At 42.8% G+C, this 26,929-nt stretch overlaps 1 long non-coding RNA gene across 1 annotated transcript in view; it reads left to right on the top strand.

Annotated features, from left to right (window-relative positions):
* Nucleotides 1–14,052: 14,052 nt before the first annotated feature.
* LOC117878599 overlaps nucleotides 14,053–26,929 on the top strand; it is a 144,054-nt gene continuing 131,177 nt past the window's right edge. The window contains exon 1 of the long non-coding RNA XR_004646021.1: nucleotides 14,053–15,043. This is a non-coding gene — a long non-coding RNA (uncharacterized LOC117878599). The remainder of the gene's footprint in view (nucleotides 15,044–26,929) is intronic.

The following is a 26,929-nucleotide window of genomic DNA, read 5'->3' as shown; positions in this document are numbered from 1 at the left end:
TGGAAGCCAAAGAGCCATAGCCTAGATCAGAGCCATAGCAGCCAGAAACCAGGGCAATAGGGACTGGAATGAATCTGAGGGCAAAAGTTGTGAATAGGGTAGAGTCAAAGTCAGGAATCAGGGATGAGATCAGGAGTCAGGTAGGAGAAAGCAGGGACTCTAGCAGCAGCAAGTCAAGATTCACCTTGTTTCACAGACAACTTCCTGTCTCCTTAAATAGTGTACTGACCCAATCAGGTCCCTGTGGGTGGTATCTTAGGCAGAGTGTAAGGCCTTAGGCCTTTCAAATCTCTAGCTACTAACAGAACTGTCAGGGAGTAGTGTGGATGTGGTAGTAGCCCTGGGTTCAGGTTCAGGAGCTACAGACACTCAAGCTCTGTTAACAGAGGTCAGGTGAGCTGTATTCCCTTTTATTAGTCAGGAAGGGCTGGGATCAAGCATCACAGGCAGAACCCCTGATTGCCATCAGGGCTTCCAGGACTACATTTTGTGTGAATGGGCTCCCATTGTAATCCCATTGAGTAAGTAAGGATGTGCCCTTCTTTAAGAGCCAAGATTTCTCTGGCTGAAGAAATGGTGTTTTACTAAATGTGCCTCTCACTACGATTGCAAAGATTAATCCCTAATACAGTATGGATTGCTTTAGAGATGTAACTTGCCAATAACCAAAATCTTTCCAGCTATATAATTACTATACATGCTGTAAAGTTGTTTCCTTGGCACAATTTAAATAAACCGAAAAATATTTAAGGATCAAATTTGGGTAACACCTTAACTTAAAGTTCCATTAGTAAATGGCCTATTAATTGCTGTTAAATGATTACCAGATGGCGTCATGCTCTTTCATAACTTATTACATATAATCTTATAACAGCACACATTATAAATACATTAAATTCTGAACAAATAATGCTATTACAAGCTGTTGCAAATAGCATGTAATTGTGGCAAATATTGTTTAAACAACATAAATGCCTGTTTCATATCTGCTTTCAGTATATTCAAAAGTGTGTTATGAAATGCCAGGCACTTTGATAAATAAATCAGTAAATCATTATAATTATAAATGTATTTTTAAATGAATCCTTAGTCCATGTTCTTTTGTGTTGCTCCAAAATGTGGCAGACAAATTTCTATTGGACTAAGCTGGGTATTATACTGTGGTCATAATCCTTAATATTGTTTCTTTAATTGAACTGAAGTTGATTCAAGTTTGTAACTTTGTTCTAGGAGGTAAAAATACATATTATTGAGTTGAGACAAATTCATTATTAGAAATGAGACCAGATGTAAAGACACCAAGCATGAAAAAGGCTGCTGGATTCCTGCCTATCACATGGCTGATCTGGGTTGGGTTAAAAGTGTTAAGAGGAAGCAGGTGTAGAGGAGGTTGTCACAGTGGGAGAGAGTTTGTGCTCTCTACTTCTAGCTGGAAAGGCCTTTGTTTGAATAGCTTTGTTCTGGTTTGGAATTTGTATTTTTGAAAATTAAAGCAAGCCCCAAGGAAGAGAATTTGAAGGGACCTGAAGCTGGGACTCAATTTTGTCTTCCCTCGCTGATCAGTGTCCACTCTTGCTTACAAGGAAAATTTAAAAATCTTTGTTTTTGACTAAGGTGGTTAGGTTTCACATTCAGTGGAAGGCTTGTAAATCACTCTTTAATGTTCTGTGTAATATTGCTAGAGCTGAACCAATTTACTGATGAAGTTCTTTTTGTTTGCCATTGTGTAGTAGTGAATCCAGATGGTTTAAAATGAATAGCTTTCATATCAAATCTTCTGCATGCCTACTGAAAATAGGTGCTTTTTAAAAGGTGCTTTTGTTATTGAAATGTAAGGGTGGACACAGTAGGGCCATAAAACTGGGATATGCACTGTAAGTGAATATGCCCTCATGCCAAAAGATGACAGCCAACTTCTTTCACTATTGACATAGCTCTACCTTGGTGCTTCATACTATGTTTTTTTAATATAAAATTACTTATTTCGGAAGGACAGTCTGACCTAATGAAACATGTTTCTGTTATTCTAAATACAACTGCTCTCCTCCTAAGGGTCTATGGAAATTGATGGAATACCTGTATTTGGCAAGAGTCAGAGTTAAAGTTCAAGGGTTTGGTTCTGATATCGCGTAAACTGGTATAACAATGGAGTGATTCTTGATTTGTACTAGTGTCACTTGGATCAGACTTAAGCATTATGAGTGGGATTTTCAGAAGTGCTCTGCATAGGTTTCACTCTCCCAGATAAGTCAAGGGGAGTGGAGCTAAAACAAACTTGAGCATTTTTGAAAAATCCCACCCTGTATCTGCCAACCTAAATACTGACCTTATTTACAACCGCACAACCTCATTGAAGTCAATAGAATGGTAGGCAGCTATCAGAAATAGGAGAGAAAAACTGTATGATTCCTTAAGGCAGTGGTTCCTAATCCTTTTCATTAGAGCGTCTTTTGAAGTGGATTGATGGATGGATGCTATCCCCTTTCCCATCTTGTTTCTTTCATGCCCTTCACCAGCACATTCTCCTGTTTTCCTGTTTCCTTTCTCCTGTCCTTTGCTTTTTAGTCTGTTCTTTTTCCTTTTCTCTTTTTTTAATCTTTTGCTTTCTATATCTTTCCCTTTCCTTGATAGCTCCTACTTGCCATTTACCAGAAAACTAAAAGGGATTCAGTTTGGGCAGAGAGCATCTATTGGTGGTATGTACTCTTGAAATGTGGCTGTGAGTGGTATAAACAGAAAATAACTTAGAAGCTTGGGCTAAAAGACTCCCTTCAGAGCCTCAGCCTTGTCCACATCTGCTGCCATATGCATTAAAAGTGGCCACAAGTGTGGGGAGGGAAGGAAGAGTGGTTTTCAAAGATCTATCTAACATTTTATCCACATTCATACATTTTCCTTGGGGAGTTGGATGGATATGAAGTAATGTAACTTTCTCTACACCCACTGTTCCTCTCTTTGGGTCAGCTACCCTGGGGCTAGTCTGGTACCATTCTAGTACAGTCAGCTCAACAGGTTGGGTAACACTACCTTGGGAACTTTCCTCTTCCTGTGGGTCTGTATGGACCTAGGTTCAGTCTTCTTAAACGAAGAAAAATTATTTAAAAATCCTGTTGAGATTTCTGCTGAATTAGTTGGCCTGGCATGGAGCTGACTCCTATAAAATGCCCAGAAAGGCATCAAAAATCTTTGTTCTTTGAGAGGGGCAAATTCATACCGTATCACTGACAACATTTAAGTCTTGCAGTCCAAACTCTGTAGTTAGATACATGATACACATTGCTGTGTGTCTTGAAATAGCCACTCTGAATGCATGTGTGGTCAGGTAAAGGATGGGATTTTTGATTGTGTGGTTGTGGAAATGTACACCAACAAACGTGTGTTTCTAATCAAGCTTTGACAAAAGTTGGAAGTTTCATACAGTTTGTTACGTAGCTTAGGTGCTATATACTTACAGTGATCTCTTTGTATGGAGATTATTAATTTGCTTAATTCTAGAACAAATATGATGTAAATGCAGACTCTTATTAAGAATTTATGAGGCACATGCCCTCTATATTTGGAGGCCTCTCTTCTCCCAGAAGATGTCATGCTTTGAAACGTGTGTGCAGTGTAATTGCTAATATTTACAAGTGGTTACAGATGTATGTATTAAAGTAGAAGTCTTGATAATTGAAGACATACTAAGGGCTAGCTTGTGTCATAGTAGGGGGTTGTGCAACAATGCTGAAGGAGCCACAATTCACTCCTTTGCACTATGGAGTAGTAATTTTGTTGTTTGGCCTGCAGCTGCTGTAAATTAATATCACCTATGCTGCCCCCTGCACAGGTTCAGCAGCATGAGCCAGTGTGATAGGGGGCAGAGCTAAGGCCCCACCTATTCCTCATTCCTTGCCTCCCACCTGCTCCAATGGGGAATAAATGATTACTTCTGTTTGCCCAGACCATGCAAAAGATTATTCGTTCATGTCTTATATCTTGGTGAAGCTTTAGCATTAGCTTCAAAGGTCTTAAGCTACCAGTTTAATGCTGAGAGAAGGCATCAGAAAGGAAGCAGAAAAATATATAAACCAGATTTTTTTTTTCTTTAATGTAATGTGTAAAAGTGGCTCAGTGAATAGTTGTTGGGAAGAATGCTGTCCTTAAACTGAAACAGGTAAGAGAGTGGGCTACTTCTAATAACAGAGTAGAACAGGTTTAAATACCTGTCCCAGTAAAAGAGAGAGATTATTTTAGGGTGTCTTATTTATAGACAAGCTTGTGTAAGAAGTATAAAGTCATTTGTATTAGAAAGAATACCAAACCCTGCATGCTTATGTAATGCACACACCTGGGTGTGGTGTTCTGTCCTCGCTAGTGGCACCAAGACCACTTAAAGAGTAAAGAGTCTGCTCTACAGCATTAACTTAAGGCCACATGGCTTTTAGCTCATACAGTAGAGGCTCATGCATTTAGCTCCAGAGGTCCCAGGTTCAATCCTGCCCACTGATGACTGGGGTCTGTTGGTGTTACACATATGATAGTCCTACTGAAGGCCCTGGGACAATTCACAAGTAAGGCCAGCAGGATTTTGGTCTTACCGAGTGTGGCTGTGTTGATTTTGAGTTCATAAATTCAGTTGGTAGTGTTCTTTTTATTTAAAAAAAAGTTTTAATGGCATCAACACAAGCAGATACAACCACTGCTGACCTTAATAAAACACACTAGGAGACTGCAAACTATGTCTTCCTTTGGGAAAACTACACATTTTTTCCTCCTGAAATAATTTCATTACCTTTTTCTATGGAAACCTTGAGAAAAAGAATGGGATTCTGACTCAGAAGAGTTTGCATGTTTGTGTGATTCCACTTCCCATGATGATTTTAAAACAAACGTTCTGCTTTCCATTTTAGGATAGTTGATTACTTGATGTGCTATGGAGTCTAGCTGAGAACACTTGGCTTTGCTTTGGCCTAGAGTGATGGCATCCAGCCTGTTTTAATGATGAATGTGTAGAACATTCAGCTTTGTAATACTCCAGTCTCCAAGGAGCAGTCTTTCCATATCTGACATTTATAAAGGACACCTGTGCAGTGTCTGACTGTTACACAAATCTACACATTTATCATCTCTATCTGCATCTAGCTGTGCAACACAATTATAGCAATAAAAAAGCAGTTCTCTCATTAGAAATACAAGAGTTTCAAGGTTTTGGCTTTTAGTCCCTGGAACATCTGTTGCACAGCACGAACTTTTGGTCAATGTCTAAATATCTTCATTTAATTTACTGAAATAGACTGTCTCAAAGTTAGGTGTTTTTTTTTTTTTTTTGCCCCCTTAGTGAAAGGTGGAAATAAGAAGTGCAAAAATGTCACATAAGCTAAAACTGGCAAAATAAAATAAAATGCCTGGAATGCTTTGCAAATTTTGCTGTATAGAAAAAGCAGTTTTATTTATATTTATTCATTTAATCAAATCAAACACTGAGAGTCACTAAGGTGGTGGTTCTGTGTGTTTGAGTGAGAGAATAATAGATCAAAGTTAACTGACAGAATCCTAACATTTCTCAATGCTTAGGAAGACCTGTATTATATATAGGCATTTTATAAAATATGCACCCAGGCTAAGTCTCTAGGCCAGGGGTTGGCAACCTTTCAGAAGTGGTGTGCCGAGTCTTCATTTATTCACTCTAATTTAAGGTTTCGCGTGCCAGTAATACATTCTAATGTTTTTAGAAGGTCTCTTTCTATAAGTCTATAATATATATATATATAACTAAACTATTTTATGTAAAGTAAACAAGGTTTTTAAAATGTTTAAGAAGCTTCATTTAAAATAAATGCAGAGCCCCCCCCGGACCACTGGCTAGAACCCCCGGGCAGTGTGAGTGCCACTGAAAATCAGCTCGCGTGCCGCCTTTGGCACGTGTGCCATAGGTTGCTTACCCCTGTTCTAGGCAGATGTCCTAATTTTTGTACATCAGGTGACTTTTTAAACCAATGTGTCAAAAAATAAATAAATCACAAGACTTCTCTGGTTCCCTACAATTTCTTCAGCTATGCTTGGTCCACTCCTCCTACTCCATTGATATAAGTACTAAAGCAAACACTACTTCAATGTCAAGGTTGTATGATTAAAATCACAAAATGGCAGGAATTGTAAAAAATAAGGTTTTAACAGCAACCGTACCTTATCTCACCCACATTCCATGTCCACATATTTTATAGTATAATTCTAAGATGTACAGTAATCCCATGAAGCTACATATTTAGGGCTGTGTTGTGTTTAGCCCTTAGTGGATGCACAACAGTGGGAAAATGGTTGAAAATTGTTCTCTCTCCATTTGGATCCCTGATATGGTGATAGCCATAGTTACTGTTGGGCTAGTGCTGCTGATACTAGCCACCCCAATGTGGGTGGAATGGGTACAGGTCCCATCTCCTGCACTGGCCAAGATAACTTGACTGGTGTGGTGAGGAGCACATACTGCTCCCTGGTTAAGAAGGTAGTGCTTTCGCTTTAGCATACCTTCCCACCCATCCACCCATCAACCCCTACAAGAATTCTGGTTGAGTCAGTACATTGATTCAACACAGGCCTGCTATAGCAGCCACAGTCAGGACCCTGGTGGAGCAACAAACAAAAATGAAAGTTGCTCTCCCTAGCAGAATCCCTGAAGAGGGCAGATCCCTGTGATTTTTGGTTCTGAGCTGGATCCAAAACAAGAAGAGGGAGCCTTTTTTAAGTTAAAGGCAGGAATCCCCTGAGAACTATCAGTCTTGAAAAGATTTTTAGGCCAAAGAATGGCTCAGGAATTTTTGGTCTCTACTAAACAGAACTGAAAGAAAATAACTACCGGTACTTCACAAATAATGAGAGACAGATAAGCTGTTAATTTTTCCCACCTAAATTAATTGAACTGCTTTACCAAAAAGGGAATGGGGGAGAGAGACTGTAGGAATTTCACAGTTTTGCCACCGTGAGATATTGTTTTAGAACAATAACATCCCATACACAAGACAGAAAGAGAGTGAATCACTGACATTACAAATTTAGGGACCAAATTCTGCACTGAGTTCCACTAGCGTAAATTGAAAATAATTATATTGGCTTCAGTAGAGATGCTAAGGAATTCTATTGGTGTGAGAGAAGAATTTGACTTTAAAAAGTAATGCAGATAATACTGGGGTTACTAATCTTAATCCTACTCTGCAGCATAGGAGCTCTAACGGTCACTTACTACCATTCATATAGTTATGGCTTTTTGCTGCAGATTTCAAAGCTTCACTGGGTACTACACAGAGATGAAAGTAACCCGGTATGGTCCGGTACGGTGTACCGGCAAGAGCCAGTACGCCATGCTGGATCGCACCGGCTTCCGCGGCCAGGATTAAAAGGGCTCTGGGCTCCCCGCAGCAGCGGGGGGCTCTCTGGGCTTTTTAAACCCCCCCCCCCCCCCGCAGCTCTGGTGGCAGGGCTGGGGCCGGGATTTAAAGGGCTTGGAGCTCCCCGCCGCTGTGGAGAGCCCAGAGCCCTTTAAATCCTGCCCGCAGCTTCAGTGGCCAGTCTGGGGCTGGGATTTAAAGGGCTCAGAGCTCCCCGCAGCCACGGGAGCTCCGGGCCTTTTAAATCCTGGCTGGAGCTGCGGTGGGGATTTAAAGGGCCCGGAGCTCCGCAGCAGCTGGAGCCCCGGGCCCTTTAATTTGCCCGTGAGCCCCGGGGGCTCCTAGCCACCTCTGCATCTGGGAGCCCCGGATTGATTTTAAAGGCCGGTGCTCCACGGCCTTTAAATTTTGAGAGGCTCTGCCTCTTCCGGTTGAGACCATGCCTTTTCCGGATGAGGCCACCGCGGACTCTGGCAGTACCGGTAAGTCCTGTAAGTTACTTTCACCCCTGGTACTACGACATTTTAAGTTGTGCTGCTTCTAAATTACAACTTGGGTCATTATTTATCTTCCCAGTTTCTATTGCCATCTGTCAGCACTCCTTTCATTGCTTCCCTGGCTACGCTGATGATGTGGCAGTACACGTGTTTTAATTCTTCACCATTCTTTGCACTGATATCACTGTAACAGGCTTGGCAGGAGAATTTGGAGCATTGTCAGAATGAATGAATAAAACTGCTCTTACCTTGGCCAGCATTTATGGTGAAAGGATATAGGTGTCCATGGAGGGGTCTGTGTGCCGATACAGGAGCTGGCTGTAGTCTGCAAGAAATATTAAGCTCCTGTTTGCCTTTTTCTTGCTATAACTCTAGGTTAGTGAAAGGAGCTGCCACACTTTTGTCTCATACTGGTCAATCAGATTTCATTCATTGAAGTCAGCAGGAGCTGCGGAGTGCTCTGAAAATCAGATCATTTTTACGTGCCCAAATATGGATGGTAGGTGCCCAGCTTTACACACTCAAGTTTGAACACTTTGTTCCAATTTTTAAGGTACTGATTCTCCGAAGTGCTGAGCATCTTGCAATGTGTGCTTAGCTCCTTTCAGGATTGGGCCCTCGGTCTTGTGTAGGATGCATATATTTAATACAATAAGATGAGAGAGGATTATTCTACAGTGTTTAGTTTTCTCATTTTCGTGCCTAATTTTAACATCTTTTGTCCTCACTTTGCATCGTATGACTTCAAATATTTGACTATCAATATTTGTTCTACTTTTGTGATCTCACTGGTTCATCTTTTTCAATTAACTGATTATTTTAAAAAATAAATAGAATAACCTTTTTTAACTGAAAATGGGTTTAAACCGAGAATTATTGTGATAGTTCTAAAGGGCGTTAGCAAATAAGTTTCTCACATATCCATAGGAGAATAGACAACATTATGTCTGAAATGAATAGCAGTATTACCAGCACTAGCAATTGAATATTTACCTTCCATACTGACACTGCTGCTCTTTTTATTCATCTACTTAGGGCAAGATAGTAACTTGAGAGGTGAAGAGGTGCTGGGATTTGCAAAGAATTAGACAAATACATAGCAAAAGGAGATGCTGTTGCCCGCTTCCGGGCCCCGGTAATTAGTACCGGCTTCCCCTCCCAGTCGGCCCAGTCTACAGTGTATATACTGAAGTGGTTGCTGGTGTGAGCAATAATAGCATGGGAAATATAACAAGAGAACATAAGTAAATCTTCACTCACTTTGCAACTAGATGCTAAATACTGGCCTGCACCCATGTACAACTGATTTAATATTATATTTATTTATTTATACATTCTCTTCTCAAACGTACTCCCTTTTTATAGCCTAGTACTTCCTTCTCTGTCTGTATTGACAAACCACTATGACATCTGTGGTGGAGGACTGGAGCCTGTAGAGATACAATACATAGCTTCAGGCTTTCTGCCAAGCAGGATCGCTATTACAGTTACTTCCCGTCAGTGGTTCAGGTTTCCCCCCTCCAAAGGTAATTGCCGGAAGAGTAAACTCCCTGCCATGTGGCACATAAAGACATACATAGAAACTTACTGTGACAGCAGAGCCAGTAACAAACATTCACTGCACTCCAGAGTAATACAGTAGTTTCTATATCCCATGTCTTCCAACCTGCAGGCTAAGTATGGTAAATATTTCTGATATAAAATTTCCTCCTTAGAAACTAAAATTTTGGAACTCCCTTTGCTATTTACTTGGGAAGTTTTTTATTAGGGTAAAAAGAGGGTTGCAAATGTTTATGAAAGATCCATATTTCATCATTTGCTTGGCAGGACTGTTCGTCAACACCAGGGCCGGCTCCAGGCACCAGTACACCAAGCATGTGCTTGGGGTGGCACCTGGAGGGGGACAGCACGGCGCGGCGCTCCGGCCAGAGAGCGGGGCCGTGACTGGGCTCGCCGCCCTCCCCCCAGCGCTCTGGCCGTCGGGGAGAGCGGGGCCCCGGCCGGGCTCGCCGCCCTCCTCCCGGCGCTCCAGCCGGTCAGGGAGAGCGAGCCTGTGGCCGGGCTTGGCGCCCTCCCCTGCCACGCTCCTCGCGGGGGGGGCTGGGGGGGGGCAGCGGGAGGCTTTTTTGCCTGGGGCGGCAAAAAAGCCAGAGCCGGCCCTGGTCAACACACAACAAGAACTGAAACTGTCCTGAAACTTTCCTGTTAAATGGAAGTCACTGGGATTTTTGTAACACAACACAGAACGCATTAGAAATTAATCAAATACTGAATCTGTTCTCAGTCAGGGGCTAGACTGTGAGGAACAGGCCAAGAACCCAAGACTCCCTACTCTCCTCAGCAACTATATGCTGCCTTTGGAGAGATATGGCTTCTCATTGTATGCAACTGTATCTCTCTCTCTCTCTTGAAGAACATTATCACCAGGATCCAAGTTGTGTTAGTTAGGAACTGGCTGAGAATAAATCTTAGCAAAACTGTAATTATGCTGAATGGTTTGGTCCAGTGTGAGGGGAAAGCAGCATTTTCCTAGGCCCCCTGGCCTTCCAATCTTTGATGGAGGATTGCTTCAAATGACCAGTATTCCTGAATACTGAAAAGATATTGATGAACATCCATTAATATACTGATGCTCTAAACTGGGAACAGGAAAAACAATGCCTGTTCATCTGAAAGGATTAAATCTCCATACTAGCTGAGTTCTGGGGGGGGGGGGGTGTCCCTGAAGTGAGATTACCAATGATGCTATATTGAAGGATTCTATTAAAAATGAGCTTTAGTGACTGAAATTTCAATAGAATGTAGGTTATATTTCAGGTAAAATTTTCACCAAGTGGGAACAATTGATGTATTTTATAAATAAACACCATTATATAAGTGGTTTATTGGCTTTGGGGGCAATTTTGGCTCCACTGAAGTCAATGGCAAAACTTCCATTGACTTCAGTGGGGCCAGGATTTCACCCTTTGTATTTCTGCTTAGAGCTTTTTTTCCTCTTTTAAAGACCTCACCTAGAAATCACAGCCTTTGTCCTTTCATTCTTACCCAATTATTTGTTATGATAACAGTTAGCTTTGCTTCTTGGCCGCCTTAGCTAATTTTTCACACACTTCATACGATAGAGCTAGACACAGAGCTGTTATTAAGATGGCCTCAATATCCCAAAGCTATGCTTCTCAGTAACCCAACAAGCCTTGTGTACCTAATGCTCGCTTGATTTTATAGTGGCTTCAGATGAATTGGGATCAGAAATAACTTATGCTGGCTTAGGTTCAAATGAAATTATTTCTCTCTGGTGCAAATCACCTACAGTACATATATAGTCAATTAAATTAGCAGTAAAGACAGTTTAATAGTCTAGTTAGTCTGCTGCAACATATACCTAAAGCTATGCACAACTTTCCAAATGTCTCTGAGTTAGAATAATTACTGCTGTTTAAAAGTAAAGGCAAAAACAAATCTCAGTTCTACTTAGCAATATGGAATGGTCTCTCCGTGGAAGGACAATGATACTGTGGTGACAGGCCATCTAAACGTATCGTAGTCAAATAGGGATGTTCAGTAGGAAATGGGTGCCTATCTCCTTAAGGCACCTTTTGAAAATCCCAGCTGTAATTTTTCAGTTTTCCATTTTTGTTTCAAATAATTTTATAGAAAGCATATCTGCATAGTATTTGCTTTATAGTACTGAAGATTAATATTTTAATAGGCTTCAGTAAATCATAACTAGTATGTATATAGTTCTTTTCATCTGATCTCAAAGTGCAAAACAATATCATTCATAGTGCAATACAAAGAAACTTATTGCAGAGCTGAAGATAATATAATGACTTTCAAATATCACACCCTTACTGGGATTAGTTGCTTCTCTTATTTTAAATACAAATGTAGCTCTCTTGGTAATTTCTGTACAAAGTCAGAATGGGAGGGATAGCTCAGTGGTTTGGGCATTGGCCTGCTAAATTCAGGGTTGTGAATTCAATCCTTGAGGGGGCTATTTAGGGATCGGCAAAAATCTGTCAGGGATGGTACTTGGTCCTGTTGTGAAGGCAGGGGACTGGACTCAATGACCTTTCAAGGTGCCTTCCAACTCTGAGATAGGTATATCTCCATATAATTAAAAAAAAGTCATCTACCTGGCATGTTGAAATGGCCCAAAATTGTTAACTGAATGTGAGTAAAAAGAATCATGTTTAAGATCTAATACCATATTAGCAGCAGAACAACAGTGAAATAAAACAAAACCTTGCTATGCCCAAACTTCAGATGTCTCATGGCTCTTTTTTCTCATTCATATAATTGCAACAAACTGTACTGTCAGTTCATAATACTTGCAAAGCTCAAGAGATACTCCTGTTACCAGCACTCCAGTAGGGCATAGGAGTGAGTTTACACACAAGAGAAATTTGAGTGTAGAAGACAAGTTAGAAATTTTCTCTTCAGTAAATTTAAAGAGGGAAATTAAGTTGCATTATAATCCTATGCCAGTAGAGTAGTTTTGCCACTCCATCACCACCCCTATTTGGAGAACATTCAGCTATACTCAGAGACTCAGCTTTGTTTTCACTTAATCCTGAGACCAGTTTAATCATACAGCATGAGCACAATGCGATGGTGTCATAACTATAAAGGGAAGGGTAACAGCTGTCCTGTGTACAGTACTATAAAATCCCTCCTGGCCAGAGGCTCCAAAATCCTTTTCCCTGTAAAGGGTTAAGAAGCTCAGGTAACCTGGCTGGCATCTGACCTAAAGGACCAATAAGGGGACAAGATACTTTCAAATCTTGGGGGGGGGAAGGAGGGGAGGAAGGCTTTTGTGTGTGCTCTTTGTTTTGGGTTAGGGCGTTCGCTCTCGGGACTGAGAGGAACCAGACATCAATCCAGGTTCTCCACCTCTTTCTAAACAAGTCTCTCCTATTTCAAACTTGTAAGTAAATATCCAGGCAAGGCGTGTTAGTTTTCCTTTGTTTTCTCAACTTGTAAATGTACCTTTTACTAGAGTGTTTATCTTTGTTTGCTGTACTTTGAACCTAAGACTAGAGGGGAGTCCTCTGAGCTCTTTAAGTTTGATTACCCTGTAAGATTAATTTCCATACTGATTTTACAGAGATGATTTTTACCTTTTTCTTTAATTAAAAGCCTTCTTTTTAAGAACCAGATTGATTTTTCCTTGTTTTAAGATCCAAGGAGTTTGGATCTTGATTCACCAGGAGTTGGTGGGAGGAAGGAGGGGAATGGTTAATTTCTCCTTGTTTTAAGATCCAAGGGGTTTGGATCTATATTCACCAGGGAATTGGTGAAAGGTTTCTCAAGGCTTCCCAGGGAGGGAATCCATTGGGAATGGTGGCAGCGGGACCAGAGCTAAGCTAGTAGTTAAGCTTAGAAGTTTTCATGCAGGCCCCTACATTTGTACCCTAAAGTTCAAAGTGGGGATACAGCCTTGACAGATGGATTGGCCATTTCATTTCTGCCTAGCTTGAGAGAGGCCAGTAAAGGAGAGAGACCTGATAAAGGCCAACCAGATGACATCCCAGACCAGGGTCCAGAGCAGCAGCTGACCTATCAGCCCAGAGCATCTGTCTGTGACTGGCCAGCTGCCTTTTTTTAATTATTATTATAATATACCTATCTCATAGAGCTGGAAGGGACCTTGAAAGGTCATTGAGTCTAGTCACCTGCCTTCACAACAGGACCAAGTACCACCCTTGACAGATTTTTGCCCCAGATCCCTAAATGGGCCCCCTCAAGGATTGAATTCACAACCCTGAGTTTAGCAGGCCGATGCTCAAACCAAGGAGCTATCCTGAGAACATCAGCAAAAATACTGCTGCATATCTCCCACCTTTAAGATCCTCTCTCTTCTTTCCCTTTGTGTCTGTCTGTCTTGTCAAACCCAGCATAAATGTTGGAATGCTCATTCCGACATACAGTGGGTTGCAGTAAAGAAGCCTGGAGATCACAAAGGTGCATGGATCGTTGTCACCAGGTCTGTCTGTCTGATAAGATGTGGCACATTCTCTTAACTAGTTATCTAAGGCCATTGCTATTTGAGCATCCCACACCAGTGATGAGTGCATGGGGGGACCCTAAGGCTGATGACTAACTTGACAGTCTCAGAGCAGACAACTTTGATGGAGGATGATACGATGGTGGTTGCTATAATTTCAAAATGTTTCCCTCTTCCTACAGACATCCCCCTTGTCTTCTCTAGATTCATCTTCAACCACCTGTCTTTCATTAGACAGAGGGAAAGCTGGAAGATGGTGCTGCCTGCATCTGAGGAAAAAGAGAGAGATGTCCTGCGGGATCATGGGAACTGAAAATTTCCTCAAACTGCTTAACGTAGGTGATTACAAAAGATGAGAGAGATAATTGAGAACTGAGCCATAAGGAACTCCATGGCGAACACCTAGCACCACTAGAAATCAATCTACCCCACTCTGCACTAACTGAAGTTCTTGAGTGGCCTTCAGAGGCAGCCTCATGTTGAATTAATCCAACACGGAGGTTACAAACTCAGGGATAGTTGTGCTGACCTCTGCATCAGAAAGAAATGGTTGAAACCTGACAAAAGGCAGATGGGGAAAAGATGCTGATGTCCACAGTTCCTACCTAAGAGTATATGAGCAGCCGGGGGTTCAGACTGAACTTCTTTGAATGTTGGTGTATATTCTATCTGGAACTGTAGATGTTTCCCACTAGCTCCCAACATCACCTCTGTTATATTTGGAAGAAACCTCAGCTGGCTCACTTTCATCTGAGACCTTGTCTCAGAAAAACACTGGAAAAGCAGAGGAACTATTTCAAGGACTGAACATCAACATGTCAGTCCAAACCAACTCTATATTCCTTAGCTATCCCTGTGTACTATACAGTTAATGAGAGAGTGACATAATGGAGCCCTGGTACACCCTACATCAGAGGACTCTTGGGTGTATGAATAACTGCCCAACACACCTTCTCAGAAAAGAAAGAACAGCTGAAGCAAGATTGTGTTTACACTGCTAGGATATTGTTCATGATCAACACTATTGAAAGCTCCTGACTGCTTGTATAACCAGCTCTCCACCCCCAGAAGGAGATATTGAAACCAGTGCAATCTCTCAGCTATGCCCAGCCTGAAAGACAGATTGCTACAGCCTTCTCAATCACCTTCCCCCAAAATGGGAAGCTAGAGGCAGCATGGTAAGTGTCAAGATTGCTCACATCAAGAGATGATTCCCTAAGCAGAGGTTTGACAGCTGCTCATTTGAAGGAAGTTGGCAGCCTGTCCTGTCAGCAGGTTTTAAATTTTTTTTACCAAGAATGGTCCCAGAGTGCGCATGCATTCCCACTTGCACTTTTCAAGCATGAGGGGTGTGGGTCTATTAGTGCAGCTGTCATAGCTCCTCCAGGACCCAAGTGAATGAAACTCGACCAGAGCAGAGGGTGTTTGTTCCTCTTGATATGGTTCTGTTATCATTAAGCCAGTTGATCCAGCTAGAATCCAACCCATAATATGCATAAAATAGATGAAAAATTATTTAAATATTGGCTTAGTTCCTGAGCAGAGGGATCCTGGATTTATATTTATAACACCCCCCCTGGAGAAGTTCAAATAGTTGGATTTTCAAGGATGTGATGGTGGAGGAGGAGACTACTTTCTCAGAGCCTGATCCTTCAACACTTACTTATGCAAGTTGCCCCATTGAAGTAAATAGGATAATTCTCATGAGAGTAAGGCTTACCTGCATGAATAAAGGCTGCAGTTTGGGCCCTTAATCTTTGCCAGGACAATTGTATAGGATATTACAATTGAGGAACAGATTTTAGTCAGTCTTGTTGCCTATGAATCCAATATCCACTAAAAAGAATAGCTGGTATGTGACTATGATTCTGAAGTATGGCCAGTTGTGATTTTCCACTTTTGTCTCACTTTCTAGATCCTCAGCTGGTGTAATAGCTCCATTGACATTAATTGAATATCAATGGAGATAAGCTTAGTTGCTCAGGCTGAGGATTTGCCCCTCTATATTTTTCAGCACTGCTAGCTAAATCTCATTACTTGCTAAAACCACAGAACCCTCCCCCCCCCTCCCAAAGATCCATTGTCTGTGAACAAGAGAGTATAAATCTACTAGCTGGTTTCCCCAAGGAAGGAATATCAGTAATTTGTTCCTCTGGGCTCCGTAAGTGGTGAGATAGTATTTTGACACACAAAATACGGTAAGTGTAGTTATTCATGCTTTCTTTCTCAAACATTATTTTACTTCATTTATAAAGAGTGCAGAACACAGAATCTCAGCAAGTAAATGGCTGCTGTTTTTTCATATATGAAACATCACTAGAATTTAATGTTTTTTTTGGTATATACATTATCATTTGATATGTAAACAGAGGGTACATTAATTTTTAAGCAGACTAGAGGCTAATGGAGTATCAAATTTGAAGTACCTTATACTGAAGTTTTCTGTCAGTGCTTTGGAAAGTGTCTAGTAACATTGTAAGAAGTCAAAGGGAGTTGCATGGGCATATCTCAGAGCAGAATTCAGCCCTAGAATTTTACCATTTCTCTAGTCTTAACACAATTTATACTCTAGAACAGAACTTTGTGTATACAAAAACGTACAGAACCTTTATCAACTTACCTTATGTGTAAGAACTGTAGACTTCTGGAATCTCTTTCGTTCCTGTTTAGATCTTATTTGTACTTAGTGTTGTGTTAAATTAACTATCACTTCTGGGATAGTATCTAGGAAATGTCACATCATTTAGACTCCGTTAATAAAGAGAAAAGATTCTCTTAGTATATGCTATCCATGTAATCTATGATCTTTCTAAAGTGCCTATCACAGAGTTGTCTAAGCACTGGACTTCAATTTACTTCAGATTTAGCACATCCTCGTTTGATCTTATCATAACTTCCCTCCTCTACACGACATTTTTGCAGCTAACCTGTGAAATATCTTTCCCTTAAAAGTTTTCAGTTAAAGATTTTTTTTAACTTGCTTGACAATATCATTTTCTAACTGATACTGTAATGTAATGAATTCAGAATTGTTAGCTCCACCTGTTGATGAAAATATAGAGCTGAAAATGGCTCATGCTAATCTGCATAATTCTTAATGTATGATGGGAGAGAATAAGTAATATTCTTTGTATTATTTGAATTCAGAGAAACATCACAGATTTTTCAAAACATGAGAATTAACTCATTAATTAAAAACAATAGAAAATATTTAACAAATAATATCATTTTACAAAAACAAATAAAAGATAAAACTTATTCCATGGTGCCCTTTCATTTTGTTATTAATAAGTAGGAAATAGTCAAAATCAAGATGGAATAAATTCAAATTCCATTGATGTTAATGGGGAAGAAAATCACTGGCTTTTAAAGAATTCCTTTTGTTCAGTTATTTTAAAGTTGAATATCCAGAACCAAGAATAACCCAAATTTGACTCTGAGTTGCAGTTTCTGCCTCACTTGGGGCTCAATTCTGCTCCCACTAAAGTCAATAGCAAAACTATCAGGATCAAACACTAGCTGAGATAGTGAATGTGTGAGTCTGTGTCAAGAGGTGAATTAAGTGTGTCCTGTAGCCAGCTCCCTCTCTCATATGCATGTGCATTAACTGTCTTGTAGGTCTGGTTTGAGATCACCTGGCTGAAGAAGCCAGATAGGGGACAGAGATGTGTGGGACAAGTTTGGATTTGAAATATAACTTTCCTCAGAGGTTGATTTTTGTTACCAGTGTTGTTTACTGTGTATATGCAGCTACTTGGGAGATCATGGTGAAGCATGAGGTAGAGCACTATCAATATGCTGATAATACTTCATTATGTAGGACTTGTCTCACGAACCCTGCGAGTTTAGTCTCGGGTATGGAGGAATGCTTGAATGATATTGCTAGTTGGATGCATCAGAGCTATCTTGCCCTGAATCCTGAGAAGACAGAGATGAGTGGCTCCTCCTCTGTCTCTCTTTTGATTTGAGAGCCTCATTCAGAGATTGTCAGGTTAAAAATCTTGGTGTTGTTTTTGACCATGCTGTGTCCATGGAAAGCCAGACGTGGTTTGGAAATATGGTTTACAGCTATGCAATTTGTGTAGGTTGTGCCCTTATTTATCTCGCGCCAACCTGGCAATGGCAATGCCTGTCCTTGTGATCTTGAGGCTTGATTATTGTAATTCCCTCTTTGCTGGGTTATTGATGAGGCTGATCCATTGCTTGCAGCTTGCTATAATGCAGCAGCACAATTACTCATGGGATTGAGCTATTGTGATAATATTCAGCCTGCACTGCATTCTTTACGTTGGCTGCCTGTCAAGTGACAAGTTCAGTTTAAATTGGCGTTCCTGGTCTATAAAGCTCTGAATGGGGCTGGAGGTGGTTATATTCAAGACCTCCTCCTTGAGCCTTCACCTGATAGGTTTGTACATTCACATACCGCTTGGTGTTTAGGGGTTCTGTTATTGTGCCTGAAGTTGGGAGGTGATCAAGCTTTTGCTGTGGTGGGCCTAATGGTGTGGAATTTGTTCCCTCCTGAAATTTGGTTCATTTAACCCCTCCTACTTAAAAACTACCCTTAAAAAAACATTTTTTTCCCCACATGTGTTTTTAAATTACTACTGCTGTTTCTCTTTTATTATTTTATTTGTTTACCCACTTTGCCAGCAATTTTGTTGAGGTCAGGATGTTTAATTAATGAATCAGACATTGTTGCTTAGCACTCCGAGCATTTTTGAGGGAGGTGATTTGGAAATAAAATTCTTCTTCTTCTTCTTAAATTCCTGGATCTCTGGGCACTGTCTGACAATAAAATACGTTAATTTAAGTTATGTTAAAATAAAGCTCTGAGCACCTAAAAATATATATGTTGATGTGACACATAGCTAGAAAGGGTTAAACATTCGGCAAAATAAATAACCCTCAAAAGACGTGGGGAGATAATGTTTGTGTTTTTGTGTATTTACATATGTATGAGGATTAGGGTTGACAATGTAATCAACAGTCCCTGTCTATGCTGTATTCTGATAATTCAGGAGTACTTGTGGCACCTTAGAGACTAACAGATTTATTTGAGCATAAGCTTTCGTGGGCTACAGCCCACTTCTTCGGATGCATAGCCCACGAAAGCTTATGCCCAAATGAATTTTAGTCTCTAAGGTGCCACAAGTACTCCTGTTCTTTTTGTGGATACAGACTAACACGGCTGCTACTCTGAAATCTGATAATTCAGAGATCCAAAAAAAATCCTAGCATTTAAATGAATTGTAAACATGGGATAGCTCTGTATTCATCTCTTTGAAATATATAGCAAATAATCTGTGAATGATGGAGGAATAAGCAAATTGCCTTATGTTAATTTGTATAGCTAAGTACTGGTGATGGACCTCCTTCAAAGTCATCCTAATTACCTTTTGTTCCCAGAGGAACTCCCAACTTGTCAAAGAGGACATGAAATTGTATAAAAGATCCTTGGGTCCTGATTCTTTCAGCTCAGATCCGCTTAGGCTTCATCAGGGGGAAGTTTGAATCACAAGACTGAGGTCTCAGTTATGCTGGTACACCCTGAATATGATATTTGGACGTTGGACTATAACCTATTAACTGAATTCTGAAAGAACTCTTTGCAACTACAAAGCTCACCATCTCTGCTATGAATCTGAACCTCAATGAATTAAACTCATGTCTGTATGTATATTAATCTTTTAACCATACTCTCTCTTTTGTTTTATAATAAATTTTAGTTTAGTTAATAAGAATTGGCTGTAGCGTGTGTTTGGGTAAGATCTGGAATATTCAATAACCTGGGAGGTAATGTGTCTGATCCTTGGGGATTGGTAGAACCTTTTCTTTTATATGACGAAATAAGATTTTCAGGAATCTTAATCATATTTGACTTAGGTACCTGAATGGAGGCCTGAGGCTGGATCACTTTAAGGGAACTGTGTTGTTTGGACTTCCGAGTAACAAGTGAGATAATAAAGAAGCTGTTTTATGCTGGCTTGGTAAATCTAAATATTGGAATATCCACCAGCTTTTTGGGGATTGTTGGTCCCATTCTTTGCAGTTCACCCTAATTGAGTGACCACAGCTGGCCCTCTCTGGGACCCTGGTCACAGTGGCCTAGTCAGCAGGACACACATTACCACAGGTTAATTGGGTTTTGGATCAGAACCACATGCTTGTCAAAAATTAATTTTGATATTGGAGAGTTTAAGGGTTAAACATCTGTTACAGTGAGTGACCCATGATCAAGATCCTGACAGAAAAAGCCTGGAAGAATTGTGCTCACACAGGGGGTTGTCTTTTAAGAGAGGCCCCAGAGCAGGAACTAAAAAATCTGTTAATTGCCAGTGATAAGGAAGCAGACCCAACAAGAATGCTTGCAGTGAGAAATGGCATATCTTCAGTTGCTGGAAAAGCAAAAAATAACTGATCTGTAAGAGAATGTCTGTCTTGAACATGAACAAAGAGTGGCAGAACTTAGAATGCAAGAGAAGCAAGCCTTGGCGCAGCTAGAAAAAGAAGCTGAAGAGGGAGCCAAAGAAGCTTACAAGAGGCAAATGGAAATGCTGCAAGCAGGGCTGGCTCCAGGCACCAGCCGAGCAAGCTGGTGCTTGGGGCGGCAGCTTGTAGGAGGCAGCATTCCACCCAATCTGTAGGGGGCGGTGGCGCAGAGGACGGGAGCGCCTTGCAGCAAGCCCGGCAGGGCAGCCTGCGTCCTTCCCTCCCAACCGACCAGAGCAGCACAGAGCACTCCCGGCAGGGGGCGGGGCTGCGTGGCAGCACCCAGCTGAAGCCCTGACTGCCCCCCTTCTCTTAGCCACAAGCTAAGACAGAAGTGGACAAACTTAAGCTCCAAATAAAAAAAGCAATGGAAGAACAGCAGAAACTCTATCATCTTGAAAGTCCAGTTTGTAACAATGTTGGTATGTTGTATTACTCTGAGCAGTTGTCTGTGTTTAACCAGTTTTGCTATGGCCAGGGAGTGGGTGACTGTAACCTGGGGAAGGTGAAAAATAGCTGTTTGTCTGTGCAGAAAAGCAGTTTACAGGTAAATGAAGTTTCTGAATGTCTTTCTAGTTTCTCAGAGGTGAATCTGGAATTAGATAAATCAGAGAGAGAACTCATAGGTCAGAAAAAAGTTTATCTAGAGCAGATTAAAGTTGATGGTCAGGTTGAAGCCCTAATTGAGGAAGAAAAGGGTAGTTTTTTGTATGGGTGGTAGATTGTTGGCTAATAAAGCTTGGAAAAGTAAGCCTAAACAAGTAAAAGTGATGTGCTTAAAATAGCTCAGTGTAATGAGACACTACTTGTGGAGCATAGCAGTTTATCTGTTGGGAGTGGCAACTTGCCTGTTAAAGAAGCAGTCTCACTTTCCAAGTATATGTCTGAAGTCATGGGTGCTGGGACAAAGGAAAGGAGGCCTCCAACTGCTTGTCTGTTAAGGATAGCAGCATGCCTGCTGAGGAAAAGTTTTTCTCCAGTTCTTTGTCTGTGAAGCAGACAGAAAGTGCTTCCCAGTTTATGCTACTTGAGAATTTATCAGTTGTACCAGAGGTAATTATGGATTTAAGAGAAACCAGAGTCTGTTCAGGAAAATGTTCAGGAAAATGTTCCTTTAGAGCAAGCCCTACATGAAGAGGATAAGGGCAGACTTTATGTGAAAGATGAATTGTTGCTTAAAAAGATTCTTGAAGAGAAAAATCTTGATGGTAGATTTTTGCAAGCAGTTTGCTGTAAATGTGGGGTGTGGCGAAAGTGAGTAGGGTTGATAATGTAATCAACAGTCCCTGTCTATGCTGTATTCTGATAATTCAGGGATCAAAAGAACATCCTAGCATTTAAATGAATTGTAAACACGGGATATCTCTGTTTCATCTCTCTTTGAAATGTATAACAATCTGAATGGTGGAGGAACAAGCAAATTGCCTTATGTTAATTTGTATAGCTAAGCACTGGTGATAGACCTCCTTCAAAGTTATCCTAATTACCTTTTGTTCTTGGAGGAACTCCCAACTTGTCAAAGAGGACATGAAATTGTATAAAAGATCCTTGGGTCTTGATTCTGTCTGGCACTTAAGGGTATGTCTACACTATGAAATTAGGTTGAATTTATAGAAGCCGGTTTTATAGAAATTGGTTTTATACAGTTGATTGTGTGTGTCCCCACATAAAATGCTCTAAGTGCATTAAGTCAGCGGACCGCGTCCACAGTACCGAGGCTAGCATCGACTTCCGGAGTGTTGCACTGTGGGTAGCTATCCCACAGTTCCCGCAGTCTCCGCCGCCCATTGGAATTCTGGGTTGAGATCCCAATACCTGATGATGCAAAAACAGTGTCGTGTGGGGTTCTGGGTACATGTCGTCAGGCCCCTTCCCCTCCGTCAGAGCAATGGCAGACAATTGATTCGCGCCTTTTTACCTGGGTTACTTGTGCAGACAACATACCATGGCAAGCATGGAGCCCGCTCAGCTCAGCTCACCGTCACCATATGTCATCTGGGTGACGGCAGACGTGGTACTGCATTGCTACATAGCCATCAGCTCGTAGCCATCATCAGCTATCTGGGTGCTGGCAGACATATGGCTGCATTGCTATACAGCAGCAGCTCCTTGCCTTTTGGCAGTAGATGGTGTATTAGGATTGGTATCCATCATCATTGTATTCCTCAGTGAGTTCGGTCAGAGGCACCTGGGCAGACTTGTTTTGTCTCCTGGAGACTCAGGCCTGCCGGCAGTCCTATTGAGCTGTCTTGACGATGATGGCTAGCAATCGTAATACAGCATCTTCTGCCAAGCACCCAGAAGATGCCGATGGCTATCAGTCATGCTACACCGTCTGCTGCCAGCCTAAGATGTAAAAGATAGATGGACCAGATTTGTTCTGTATTCATTTGCTTCCCCCCCCCCGCCGTGAAATCAATGGTCTGCTAAACCCAGGGTTTTGAGTTCAATCTTTGGGGGTGCCATTCTGTGTGACAGTTGTGTTTCTCCCTGATGCACAGCCACCTTTTGTTGATTTTAATTCCCTGTAAGCCATGTCATCACTCACCCCTCCCGCCCTCCATCAGACAATAGTTTCGCACCTTTTTTCAGCCCAGACACCATAGCACTGGGATAATGGAGCACGCTCAGATCACCGTGGCAATTATGATCACTATGAACACCACGCACATTGCCTGGAGTATATGCAGAGCCAGAACATGCCAAAGCAAAACCAGGCGAGGAGGCGATTGCAGCTCGGCGACGAGAGTGACGAGGAAATTGACATGGACATAGACCTCTCACAAAGTACAGGCCTCAGCAATGTGCAAATCATGGTGTTATTGGGGGAGGTTCATGCTGTGCAACGCCGATTCTGGGCCTGGGAAACAAGCCCAGACTGGTGGGAACGCATTGTGTTGCAGGTGTGGGACGATTCCCAGTGGCTGCGAAACTTTCGCATGCGTAAGGGCACTTTCATGGAACTTTGTGACTTGCTTTCCCCTGCTCTGAAGCGCCAGAATACCAAGATGAGAGCAGCCCTCACAGTTGAGAAGCGAGTGGCGATATCGCTGTGGAAGCTTGCAACGCCGGTCAGTCGGGAATCAATTTGGAGTGGGCAAATCTACTGTGGGGGCTGCTGTGATCCAAGTAGTCAACGCAATCAAAGACTTGCTGATATCAAGGGTAGTGACTCTGGGAAACATGCAGGTCATAGTGGATGGCTTTGCTGCAACTCCCAAACTGTGGTGGGGCCCATATCCCTATCTTGACACTGGAGCACCAAGCCACCGAGTACATAAACCGCAAGGGGTACTTTTCAATGCTGCTGCAAGCCCTGGTGGATCACAAGGGACGTTTCACTAACCCCAACGTGGGATGGCTGGGAAAGGTACATGATGCTCGCGTCTTCAGGAACTCTGGTTTGTTTCAAAAGCTGGAGGAAGGGACTTTCTTCCCGGACCAGAAAATAACCGTTGGGGATGTTGAAATGCCTATAGTTATCCTTGGGATATTTCAACATCCCCAGTCTACCCCTCAATGCCATGGCTCATGAAGCCGTACACAGGCACCCTGGACAGTAGTAAGGAGCTGTTCAACTATAGGCTGAGCAAGTGCCAAATGGTGGTAGAATGTGCATTTGGATGTTTACAAGTGTGCTAAGGCAGTTTATTGACTCGGATAGACCTCAGCGAAACCAATATCCCCACTGTTTTTGCTGCTTGCTGTGTGCTCCACAATATCTGTGAGAGTAAGGGGGAGACATTTATGGCGGGGTGGGAGGTTGAGGCAAATCGCCTGGCCGCTGATTACGCACAGCCAGACACCAGGGTGGTTAGAAGAGTACAGCAGGGCGCGGTGCGCATCGGAGAAGCTTTGAAAACCAGTTTTGTGACTGGCCAGGCTACGGTGTGAACCTTTTATGTTTGTTTCTCTTTAATGAACCCTTTCCCCCCTCCCCCCAGTTCACTCTACTTCCCTGTAAACTAACCACCCTCCCCTCCCCCCTTCGAGCACCAATTGCAGAGGCAATAAAGTCATTGTTACTTCATATTCATGCATTCTTTATTAATTCATCCCACAACTAGGGGGATAACTGCCAAGGTAGCCCGGGAAGAATGGGGGAGGAGGGAAGGAAAAGGACACACTGCAGTTTAAAACTTTAACTCTTATTGAAGGCCAGCCTTCTGATGCTTGGGCAATCATCTGGGGTGGAGTGGCTGGGTGGCCGGAGGTCTCCCCACTGCGTTCTTGGGCGTCTGGGTGAGGAGGTTATGGAACTTGGAACTTGGGGAGGATGGCTGTTGGTTACACAGGGGCTGTAGCGGCGGTCTCTGCTCTTGCTGCCTTCCTGCAGCTCAACCAAACGCTGGAGCATATCAGTTTGATGCTCCAGCAGCCGGAGCCTTGACTCTTGCCTTCTATCTGCAAGCTGACGCCACCTATCATCTTCAGTCTGCTACTTGCTCTCTTCAGCCCGCGATTCAGCTCACCATCTCTCCTCTCATTCATATTGTGCTTTTGTGCACTCTGACATTGACAGGGCTGGCTCTGGCTTTTTTGCCGCACCAGGCAAAAAAGCCTCCCGCCACCCCCACCCCCCCGCGGGGAGCATGGCAGGAGAGGGTGCCGAGCCCGGCCGTGGGCCCGCTCTCCCCAACCGGCCGGAGTGCCGGGGGGAAGGGCGGCGAGCCCTTCGCAGCTCCACTGGCGGCCGGAGCGCCGGGGGGAGGGCAGCCAGCCCGGCCGGGGCTCCACTCTCCCCAATGGCCGGAGCGCCGCGCCACCCCCCTCCAGGTGCTGCCCCAAGCACATGCTTCGTGGGCTGGTGCCTGGAGCCGGCCCTGGACATTGACTGCCTCCACGCATTCTGCTGTGCTCTGTCAGCGTGGGAGGACATCTGGAGCTCCAAGAACATATCATCCCGAGTCCGCTGTTTTCTCCTTCTAATCTTCACTAGTCTCTGCGAAGGAGAAATATTTGCAGCTGGGGGAGGAGAAAAGACACATTTTAGAGAACAATGGGTACACTCTTTCACGTTAAATTTTGCTGTTCACATTACACAGCATATGTGCTTTCGTTACAAGGTTGCATTTTATCTCTTATATTGAGGGCCTGCCAGTTTGGTGTGAGAGATCACTAATGCAGTGCCAGGCAACAGAATTCAGCTTGCAGGTAGGCATGGTAAGCCACAGTCTTTTGGCTTTTTTAACCTTCATAACATGTTGGAATTGTTTCAAACAGCAGCGCCCTCATTTCCCATACCAAGCACCCGTTGGATTGGCCATTTAAAATGGGTTTGCAATGTAAAAGGAGGGGCTGTGGTTTCCGGGTTAACATTCAGCACAAACCCAACTACCCGCCGCCCCCCCCCCCCAATTCTTTGGGATGATCACTTCACCCCTCTCGTGGCTAACAGCGGGGAACATTTCAGTTCAGCCGAGCAGGAACGGGCACCTCTGAATTTCCCCTTAATAAAATCACCCCATTTCAACCAGGTGACCGTGAATGATATCACACTCCTGAGGATAACAAAGAGAGATAAGGAATGGATGTTGTCTGCATGACAGCAAACACCGGGTCCATACGCTGCCATGCTTTGTTATGCAATGATTCCAGACTACGTGCTACTGGCCTGGCATGGTAAACTGTCCTACCAGGGCGGACGGGATAAGTCAGCCCTCCCCAGAAACCTTTTGCAAAGGCTTTGGGAGTACGTGAAGGAGAGCTTTCTGGAGATGTCCCTGGAGGATTTCCACTCCATCCCCATACACGTTAACAGACTTTTCCAGTAGCTGTACTGGCCACGATTGCAAGGGCAAATTAATCATTAAACACGCTCGCTTTTAAACCATGTGTAATATTTACAAAGGTACACTCACCAGAGGTCCCTTGTGTGCCCTCAGGGTCTGAGAGCATGCCTTGGGTGAGTTTGGGGGTTACTGGTTTCAGGTCCAGGGTGATAAACATATCCTGGCTGTTGGGGAAACCAGTTTCTCCACTTCCTTGCTGTGAGCTCTCTTCACTGTCTTCATTATCATCTTCCTCATACCCCGAACCCGCTTCCCTGTTGTGTGATTCTCCACTGATGGAGTCAAAGCACACGGTTGGGGTAGTGGTGGCTGCACCCCTCAGCATGGCATGCAGCTCCGCGTAGAAGCGGCATGTTTGCAGCTCTTCCCCGGACCTTCCGTTTGCCTCTCTGGCTTTGTGGTAGGCTTGCCTTAGCTCCTTAATTTTCACGCGGCATTGTTGTGGGTCCCTGTTATGGCCTCTGTCCTTAATGGCCTTTGATACTTTTTCTAATATTTTGCCATTTCGTTTACTGCTATGGAGTTCAGCTAGCACTGATTTGTCTCCCCATATGGCGAGCAGATCCTGTACCTCCCGTTCTGTCCATGCTGGAGCTCTTTTGCGATCCTGGGACTCCATCATGGTTACCTGTGCTGATGACAAGTATCGGGGGTAGCCGTGTTAGTCTGTATCTACAAAAACAACAAGGAGTCTGGTGGCACCTTAAAGACTAAACAGATTTATTTGGGCATAAGCTTTCGTGAGTAAAAACCTCACTTCTTCGGATGCATCCGAAGAAGTGA

The sequence above is a fragment of the Trachemys scripta genome, chromosome 5, assembly GCF_013100865.1.
Source record: "Trachemys scripta elegans isolate TJP31775 chromosome 5, CAS_Tse_1.0, whole genome shotgun sequence".
In the NCBI taxonomy this organism is placed as follows: Eukaryota; Metazoa; Chordata; order Testudines; family Emydidae; genus Trachemys; species Trachemys scripta.
This window is presented reverse-complemented; position numbering and strand designations above follow the sequence as displayed.